The 10,741-nt window shown below is 38.3% G+C and overlaps 1 protein-coding gene across 9 annotated transcripts in view; it reads right to left on the minus strand.

The window, feature by feature from the left end:
* Positions 1 to 10,728, minus strand: part of Rabgap1 (RAB GTPase activating protein 1) — a 166,582-nt gene extending 155,854 nt beyond the window's left edge. For 2 of the 9 annotated variants that reach the window (XM_074051051.1, XM_074051043.1), the window contains exon 1: positions 928 to 3,090. The gene's annotated coding sequence lies outside the window, so the exon portion shown is untranslated. Of the gene's footprint in view, positions 1 to 927; positions 3,091 to 3,128; positions 3,419 to 3,445; positions 3,517 to 10,582 lie in introns of those variants that run through there. The other 7 variants (XM_074051045.1, XM_074051046.1, XM_074051047.1 and 4 more) reach the window with 7 other exon arrangements.
* Positions 10,729 to 10,741: the final 13 nt, after the last annotated feature.

Here is a 10,741-nt window from a genome sequence, read left to right on the forward strand (position 1 = left end):
AGGCACTGTGTAGAAGACACAAAATTAGCAAATATTTAGTTAAGGTCCACAAGTGTATTAAAACTACCTGAAAAGATCTTTTCTTACAACCAAATACAAAATTTCTTTTTAAAAAAGAGATTTTCTGCTGGGAAACATTTTTATTGTAAGTATTAGCTTTTCAGGTCATATCAAAATCAGCTTTTTTCCTCAATTCACAGAGAATTCAAAAAGTAACTATAGCAAGGAAATAATCGCTTTCTCTTCTGCAAGTATATCAGAGGTCTAGACATGTGTCACACACAGCAAAAGAATTTATACAACCTATTCCCACTCTCACATTGCCAGGATCAGTTTATCAGGATACCTTTAAGGGCAGAAGAATGCATAATAAAATATTTAAATGACTGGCTCTTTCACTAGCGTTATGCAAATACTCAACATTTAATTCAACTTAGACATGAATGCTCTAATTACCCTTATGTTTATAATATATATCTAAAATTCTCCAAGAGTCTGAATATCAATTCCTTTAAGAGACATGAGAATCATCATCAGGGAAAACAAGATTATAACTATAGGCTGTGGGTTAAAATTAATCAAAATGTACAAATAAGGGAAAAATGTGAAGATTAAAAACAAATTATTGTTAAGCTTTGAGCTAATAACATTATGTTAAAGTTACCACAAATTTCACTTGTTAATGTACCTTAAGAAATGCAAGACTAGTATGAAGAAAAATTTACTGCCCTAAAGATTTACAGATCTCAAGGACTAGTGGCATATAGCACAAGTGTGATACAACCTTAACTGGAAATACGTAACAACTATTATTGACTCTTGGGGAGGTTCAAATCCTCAAATTTGGAAGCACAAACAATTAAGATTTATTTTTCATGGTTTAGAGCCAATGTAATAAATACTATTTAATGTCAACCATAAACTTACACATTTTGGGCTTTATTTTACTCTTCAGTGATCAGAAACAGATATTTTGGGGGGGAAATTAGGCTTTACAAAGCTCTATGTTGAGAGAAGGAACAATCTTCAAAAACAGTGTCATTGAAGGTTCACTTGGAAAGAGAAAGGAAACTTCCAGGCCAAATTCTGTAAAATAGCATGTTATTTCCATATTAGGTCAGTCTTTGCACATAAAGAGAAACAAAGTTGCTGACAACAGTGGTTACAACATAAATTTAAAAGTCTATGTGAAGTAAGAGTTTTCTAAAGAATAACAATCCCAGGAGAGGAGTGAGGGTAGTTAACAGGTAATTAGTCTGTGCAAAAAAGGAAAACAGCTGTTAAACTGCTGTAGTGGTGTCCCTGTCCCCCATCATTCCTCCCTGCCCCTCAGTTATACCCATGGAAATAAATTCCTAGCCTTGTATATTATTCTTGCCTCTGGATCTAACTATGAAAAACCGGTAAAAACAAAGCAATTATATATTCAAAGCACCAAATGTCACGTATGATTTATATACATATACTGGTTAAGTTAGCACTTTAAAAATAATACAGAGTTTGATCTCCAGGAAAAATTTGAGTGCGGAAGTTGTTTATTATATATGCTTGAGAAGTCTAATGATTTCTTAAAATACTGAAAAATGTTAAAGATAATCACAGACAGCCTATGTGAGAATCTCAGCACAACAGTATTTTTGTAAAGACACTGATACTCAGCAGTAGCACTGATTTAAACTAATTCCTCAAAAGTCACGTGTTAAAACAATTACTGAGAAGACCAACCTTCGTAGTAGGCTTTCTTTTACCTGAAATTTAGTGAATGAAGGACAATCACTTTAAAGGAATCTGAGCTGTAAACTTTGGTTAAATTATGTGAAAAATCTTGCCCCCCCTCATGTAGACAAGGTAGATAGATAATGCAGTAGAGATGGTACGAAACACAAGTCAGAATCCTGGCACATTGCAAACTAACAAAACACTAGGTCAAATATATCACAACATACATAGTTTATAGGTTAACTTTCCACTCAAATATATACCTTATTAAAGCCAATAAATTAACTGAAAACAACAGCTGGAAATACAGCACAAGGAGTGCTGGGATTCATTCTCAGCCATGTAAAAACAGAAATCAAAATCAAGTTGACAGACTGATTTAAATTTTGTATTAAAGCTACATGTGAATTTTAAATGTCGCCAGCACATACAAATCAATCATGGATTCAAATTTTAATATCAACTTAGATCTACAAAGGAAGAACATTAAAAAAAAAAAAACCAAAACTCCCCTATCCATTTTCAATTTTTGTTAAGCTCTACTTAAGTCTTCAATATACGGTATAATTTATATCACCTTATACAGACGCTAATTAAGGCAACAAAATAAAAAATCAGACATGCACTTTCTTGGAACCTAAGCTTTTTTCCAAACTACTTTTCCAACAGTTTAACGTGAGTTTCATTACCTTCCACTGTTTTTTTTTTCTGCCTCAACAAAGCAGCTGGAAGCCCACACACTTGTTACTTACTATGCTAGTCACAAAAAGGTAAATTCAGGTGTTGACCTAAAAGAAAATATGAAATCAACTGTGAAACCCTGTCCCTGACAGTTTTTCCCCAGGGGGGAGGTGGACAACAAAAGCCAAAAGATCTCAAATTCAGTTTGGAACATGAATTTAAACCGAGCACTAGTAGCATGCTCAATTAACACGGTCTGCTATGACATCTGAGTGGAGTAACCACAGGTATGCAGATGCTGGTCAAAGCATCTTACAGATAACAAGTAGTCTGCATTCAAGAATCCTACTAACCAAAGTACTACCAGGCAATGGTCAGCGAATTCCTGGAAGCCTAAGGGTTAACTAGCCTTTGGCTCAAACAAAACTCTGAGTTGCTGTGAACCAAGAGACAGCAATTAGGTATTGGGGTCGTAAGGTGCTTCCAGTAGACGGGAAGAATAGAATGCCAGAACACTTTAAAGGCAGGTGGAGAAAATGAGACAGAAAGACCAATCCGAGAATTTGAAAGGGCGAGAATGTCTTTCAAATTAGGCGAAGCCTAGGAAGCCAGCCTGAGGCCCAACAGTGAAAGTCGCAAACAGAGGCCTAGTGGGAGGAACTGAGGTGAGCAAGCGGCCAGATTTCCAAACAGGTCCAAGACCAAAACAAGAAAGTCGAGACACAAACCGGCTTCGCAGAGGGACCTGGCAGACCGCAGCAGTCGCAGGGCTCCGGAGACAGACACCCACCCAGACAGGGGGAACCGGTTTGGGCAGGGGCTCCCCTGGCATCCCAGCCCGCGCATGCGCGCTCTCCCCTCCGTCGCGGCTCCCCCACCCCCAATCACAGTTCCCCTCAAACTCGGCCGGTTGAGGAGCGGAGCATAGACCCCTGCCCAGCCCCGAGGGGCGAGAACACAGCTTGGCTTCCGCAAGGGCCTCAAGAAAATGCTCCCGGGAGTGGCGGAGAGGAAGGTGGGAGGAGCAGGGGAAACGCAGCCCTACCCGACCCGCCGTCTCTTGGGCCTCCGCAAGTCTCTGACCGTCCGGGAGGCTCCTCCCGCACGGCCCCCGCCCTCTCTGCGCCCCCGCCCCTTACTCACGTGAAAGCAGGTCCTTCCGCCCTCAGCCCCGCCTCCCCCCTCTCATAGGCCCAGGCGAAGAGGTGCTGCACCATTGGCCCCACGCGGGCAGAGGCGGAGCTTCCTTTCCTCCAAACTCCACCTGAGCGTTTACACGACGTGCGCCTGCGCGGAGCGGCCAGCTGGGATGTGAGACCTAGGTTGCCTCAACGGTGTCTGGGTTTGGAACCGCAGCTATTGGGACAGCAAGTGAGAGCTGGGCTGGCGAGTGACTAGTATTTGTGGAATGTAAGAGAGAGCACTGATGCTCTAGCAAGAAATTCTCTACCCATCCTTCCTGTGCAAGTCATTTGAAATGCAGCACTTCATAGTGACTCAACTATTAAGTTTATGGAGGGCGCAGTGTTCCAGGGATTGTGATAGGTCTTTTTATTGACATCTTATTTCCACCTTACCCAAACCTGTGAGGACTGTGTAATAGAGGAATGCAGCCAAGTTACAGAATCTTAATTTGGAAGTCAAGACTTCCGACTTCTGAGTTCAAGGACCACTGGTACAACACAATTGCCTTCTACTCCAGACACAGAAGAGGATAGGAATGAACAAGGTTGTTTCAGACTGTAACTCCAAGACAGGAATTTTATTTGAATAACATTCAAAATAAAATACATAGCAAAAGCAATATAATAAAGTTTAAAATTCTGTCCTGAGTGACTACGATGTAGTTGCTACAAAACAATTATTAAAGATGTTACACAAGATAATTTATAAAAATAATTCTATAGCTTCTCTTACTCTTTACTCAAAAGGCATATGCTCTTTTTCTTGTAAATCATTTACATTGCTATCCAGTGGAAAGTACATTCAAATCAACCAGAAGAAAAACAATCGGAAAGCTGTGTTGTTACAGTCCTCTTTGTGACTTGTCTATTGCTGCGCCCCTGCGGAAACTATTTTCTTTTCTCTATATACACTCTTTGGGAGGTGGAGGGTACTGAGGTTTGGCTTTATAGGGCTTGCTAGGCAGGCGCTCTAACACTTGAGCCACACCTCCAGCCCAAAATACACACTCATTTTAAGGTATTCAAATTATACTAGAGAGAAAGTAAAATATCCTAAATTCCTGTCACCCCGACAAAACAATGTTCACCATTTTGGTGACCAACTTTCATGTATTTCTTAATTCATATGTATACCCAAAATATATATACAATTTAAAAATAATTATAATTAAAATTTTATTGCATACATACAATATGCTTTGAAGTAGAAAACAAAAAAAAACTACAATAAGAACATTCTTACCACAAATGTTAACATTTCAATGCACATCCACTGTGTGTACACATTTTTTACAAGATCACAGTTTTGTAATCTTTTTTTGATCAACAATATTTACCTTATTTCAGTAAATTTTCATCTCCTCTAATTCTTATATCAGTTTCAAACTTTCTGTTAACCTAAAAATATTTTCACAGCTGACCTTCCCAATCAGTAATTTTTCAGGAAAATTTCCCCTCATCTAATATCTAATTACAATAAAATATTCTCATGACCAAATTTTATTTTTCTATAACTAGCATTCCCCAAACAGTATCTAATCCAGGGCCACACAATGCATCTGCTTATGTCCTTCAAGTCTTTTGAAATATGGCACTTGGAAAAAAAAAAAAAGACAATGGCTCATTGCAGAAATCAGGTCAACTGAAGCATAAAAATTTCTGGAACTGAATGGTTGCTTCCTTAAGAAGTCATTACATTTGTTTTTCTCAGACTGTATTTCCTGCAAACTAAAAGTTATATATGAAATCTCAGTGGACTCAAATTAAACATCATGTATGATGTTGTGCTGTACTCCAGGTTTCCTGACATTAGCATACTATTTATTACACAATAGTATTTATTGTCTCTAATATAGGATACTGACGTTGACCACTGGATTAGTGATGTACATGTACTTTTATCATTGAGTCCTTTATAAAAATAGACTGTATATAGTCTATTTCAGTTATGTCCAATGCCATATAATAGCATATCCCATTCACAGAAAATTAATTTCGGTTTTCCAATGTATTCAACTTTTTATCAGCACGTGGCTTTGTACCTTAGAACATCTTGTCAAAGTGTATGAGTAAAATATGGCCTTGTTTGGGATAAAGCTCTGTGGTAGGCAAGAGCCAGAAGAGGAAGACCTTTGAATGCAAAAATAAGGAAACTGACGTTCAACCTATATACACAGCCTTTTGATATTTTTAAGGACAGTGACGATATCACATGTGGATTTCTATTTTTTTTTTTCACAGTATTGGGGTTTGAACTCAGGGTTTCCCACTTGCTAGGTGGGCACTCTATCACTTGAGCCATGTCTTCAATCCCTCTTTGCTCTGGTTATTTTAAAGAGAAGGTGTTGCTTTTTTGCCAGGGCCAGCCTGAACCCTGATCCTCCTATTAATGCTTCCCTCTGATACTGGAATGACACGAGCGTACCAGCACTTCCAGCTTTTCCCATTGAGACAGAGGTCTTGCAAACTTTTGTTCCATGGGTCAGCCTCAAATCACTTGCTCCCAATGTCACCATGTGGCTTGAGATGACAGGCTCAGCTATTGGTTGAGATGGGGACTCATGAACTGCCCAGACTGGCCTTGAACCACAATTCTCTCTGTATCAGCCCTCTAAATAGCTAGAATTACAGATGCAAGTCATCACAGGTACCTGGTTACCAGATTTAAGATTTTAAAACGTTCACTACTATGGTAAGAGTAGAGGAGACAAAGCAGGAGGCAGATAGAACAATTTGGAGTCTGCCTGTGATTAGGAAAGCTTGACATAGGAAGTAGAAAAGACAAGAGAACAGGGTTTGAGAAGTACATTAAAAAAAAAAAAAACTTTCAAGTTCACTGATACTTTGTTCTGTTGGCTTAAATCTGCTTTTCAACCCCTCCAACCAATTTTTCATTTCAACTATTGTACTTTTCAATTCTAGATTTTCATTTTGGTTCCTTCTGTGTAATTCTCTTTCTTTACAAATATTCTCATTTTGTTCATACATTGTTTTCCTGAGTTCATGTCTTTCTTTAGCTCTTTGAAGAACTTTAAAACAGTTGTTTTAAAGTCTTCGTCAGATAGAGCACCTGACTAGAAAGCATAAGACAAAGAGTTTAAACCCTAGTCTGGTCAAAAAATTAGTGATAAATAAATAAGTCTTCATCAGATGTGGTGCAGCTGTAGAGCAATTGCCTAGTATGCATGAGGATCTGGGTTTGTTCACCACAACCACAAAAAAATAAATTAAAATAAAGCCTTTGTCTATTAAGTCAGATTCCTGGGTATCCTCAGTGACAGTTTCTATTGACTTAGCTCATTTTCTAAAAAATTCATTGTTTTGAATGGGATACACTTTGCTGTTTCTTTGTATGGCTTGAATTTTTTTTTCTTTTTGCTGGAAATTAGTTATTTGAACCATATGTGTTGATTCTGAAAATTAAAATCTCCCTCTTCCCCCAAATTTTTTAGTGTTTGTTTGGGTGTTGGTTGGTTAGTTGGTTTTTTAGTTCTCCCTGTGCTAAGTAAGGATCAGGGTCAAGTTCTAAGGTAAAACCTTAAGGTCTGCCTGGGTCTATTCTGACTATGCATCCTTCTTGTTTATGTGCAGTAGCTTTCTACTTTGGTCCACATAAATATCTTCTTTTGAATGGCCTAATTCTTACACATCTGTCTCCCAAATAGGGTAAAAGGGAAACAATAAACAAAACAGAAGCTATTTCTTTAAAATTCCTGGAAACTGGGCCAGAAGGTGGGGATTGAAATGATGGCCGCCAGGCTGTGTCTGTACCTCAATGATCAAAAGAAGCAATCAAGGACTGAGGGTGAAGCTCAGTACTAGAGCACCTATCTAGCTTGTGCAAGGCCCTGGATTCCATCCCATCATGACAAAAAGATAAGAGGGAAGGAAAAAAAAGAAAAGTACAAGCATTTTTTTCCCTGCTTCCTGGCCATCATGATATGAGCTGCTCAGTTCCACCAGGCCTCCCCACCATGATGGTCTGAGTCAAAATAAATCTTTCTTCACTGAGAGAGAGAGAGAGAGAAATATGAAAAGAAGTAAACAGTTCTTACAAAACTTGGAGACCACAGTATCCATTTTTCAATAGTGGGTAGAATAACTAGACAGAAGATAAGAAAGTAAACAGAAAGCAACCATCACAAAAAAACCCCACCAAAACCCAACACACATATACAAAACATTCCGCAGAATACCAGCAGAAATATACATTCTTCTCAAATGTAAAATAGATATATGTTAGGTCACAAAACAACAGATTTTACAAAACATATCATACAAAGTATCTTTTCTTTTTTTGGTGGTACTAGGGTTTGAACTCAAGGCCTCATGCTTGCTAGGCAGGCACTCTACCACTTGAGCCATTCTGCCAGCCCTCATACAAAGTATCTTGTCTGACCACAATGGGATAAAGATGTTTATCTTTCAATAACAAAGATAAAACTGGGAAATTCACAAATATGTGGATAAACACCAGTGGCTCAGAGAAGAAATCCAAAGGCGATTATAAAGTACTTTAAAAAATGAGTATCACACAGCGTACTAAAACTTATGGGCTGGAGTTAAAACAGTGATTAGAGGGAAATTTATAGCTGTAAATAATCATATGAAAAAAGAAGAGATCTCAAGTCATTAACCCAAACTTTACACATTAAGAACCTAGAAAAAGGAGGGCATACTAAAACCAAAGCTAACAGAGAAAAAGGAAATAATACAGATTAGAACAGAGATAAACATTATAGAGGTAGAAAAACAATAAAGAAAAATCCATGAAAAGTTGATTCTTTAAAATATAAACAACATCTGGGCTCTGTGGTACATACTTGTGAGTTCCAGACCAATCTGGAGTACATAGGGAGACCCTATCTCAAACAAAGAAAATTGACAGTAATGAAGAAAAGAGAATACACAAATAACAAAAATCAGAAATGAAAGTGAGGACATTATTATCAACATTACAGAGGTAGAAAGGATTATAAGTGATCACTGAACAACTATATGCCAACAAATCAGATAGCCGAGAAAAAAATGGACAAATTCCTGGAAACGCACAAGTTCCCTAAACTGATGCAAGAAGAAATAGAAACTCCATAGCTCTATAGCCAATAAAGACATTAACTCAGAATAATCAAAACCTACTAACAAAGTTTTATACCAGATGGCTTTATCAGTAATTCTACTAAACTTAAATTTAAAAGAAGAGTATAAGAACAGTCCTTCTAAACCTCTTGCAAAAAAGTGAAAAGAAAAAAAATTGAAAAGTAGAAAATGCTGCTTATATATTCTGTTAGGCCAGCACTACCCTGTTACCAAAGCCAGATAAATACATCATAAGTAAATAATATTAGAAACAAGTCAAATTCAAAAAATATTAAAAGAATTAGTCACCATTACCAAGTAGGATTCAGCCCACGAATGCAAAACTGGTTAAACAAAATCAATCAATGTAATACATTTATAGAACAAACGTGGCGGGGGGGGGGGGTACATGATCATCTCAATGATGCAGAAAAGGCATTTTAAAAAACCTAACACTTCCTCATAACATTTCTCAGAAAACCAGGCATAGAGAAAAAATTCTTTGACGTGATAAGTTATTTATGAAAAACTCACAGTAGGAAAAACATACTCAATAGTTTTTAAGATCAAAAGTTTTTCCCTCAACATCAGGAATATGACAAGGATGCCCACTTTTGTACTGCTATAAATTACTGTACCAACAGCCAGCGCTATTAGACAAGAAAAAGAAATAAAAAGTATCCAAATTGGAAAAGAAGAGGTAAAACGAACTCTTCAGACTGTAGTTTATACATATAAAATCCCAAAGAAGGCACGAGAGAGCTAATAAAGAATTGAGCAAAGTTGCGGGGGTCAAGACCAACAAACAAAAAAACCCAGTGACTTCTATACATCAGCAACGAACAATTTGAAAAGAAAATTAAGGGAGCAACGACAATGAAAACATCATGCAAATGAATTAAACATGCTGGAAACTACAAAGGATTGCTGAAAGAAATTAATAAAGACCTAGACATCCGGTATGCATGGATAGGAAGACTTAAAACTAAGGTGTCATTACTACCCAAAATAACCTTTAATTCAATACAATCCCTATTCCAAAAGCTTTTTTCAAAGAAAGGGAAAAGCCAATCCTCAAACGCATATGGAAATGTATAAGAACACAACAGCCAAAACAATCTCGAAAACGAAGAATAACGTTGGAGGACTCACAGTTTACAACTGCAAAACCTACTACAAAGCTACAGCAATTAAAATAGTATGGTATTCGCATACTGTACTGTAAATAGCCCAGAAAGAAACTCACATATATGGCCAGTTGATTTTAAATCAACTATAACCATTCAATTGGAAAAGGACCGTCTTTTCAACAAATGGTGTTGGGAAACGATATCCTCAAAAGAATAAAGTTGAGTACAGCCTGCAGTGATGGTTACAAAACACTACGAATGTACCCAAAGCCACTGAGAATTTTACACTCGCAAAAGATTAAAATAAATATCATGTACTTTTTGCCACAATAACACCCCTCCCACCGAAAAGAAATAGGGAGAATCTGTAAACAATTGAATTGGCAAGGGGGAAAGAAAAGGGCTCTAATACTCAAGTTTTCTGGTCAAGAACAATGCGTAGATGATTCTGTTCAGCTAAGAACTACAGGAAAGGATTGACCTGGAGATGAACTTGAGACGATTAAAAGGCACACTAACACTGGACAACCAATCAGAGATCCTTTCTAGGCAGATGGCTTTGAAGCTCATCAGAGGTTGGCGAGAGATATGTAAACAGTCGGCACACTGTACGTAAGGGAAGCTAAGGGAATGTAAGAGATTGACCTAGGACCGCGGAGGGACGAGGGGAAGAAACCGGAAACAAGATCCTCAAGTCACACCAAGACCCAAAACAGAGGGGAATTAACTGCTTTCGGCATTCCGGGCTCCCGTGCGGCGAGTCCACATCCCTAGGCGGGAGGGACTTACCACGGTGTTAAGAGCGGAGGGGCCCTTGAGGCCCACGGTGGCAACAATCGGTGGAGGCCAGCGCGACAACAGACGCCCAGAAGGGAGCTTGGGTCGGCGGGTTCCCGAGAATCGCACGGACGGGAGCCACAGACGCTGAGAAGCCAGTGAGCTCCTGAG

The sequence above is a fragment of the Castor canadensis genome, chromosome 13 (assembly GCF_047511655.1).
Source record: "Castor canadensis chromosome 13, mCasCan1.hap1v2, whole genome shotgun sequence".
Taxonomy (NCBI): domain Eukaryota; kingdom Metazoa; phylum Chordata; class Mammalia; order Rodentia; family Castoridae; genus Castor; species Castor canadensis.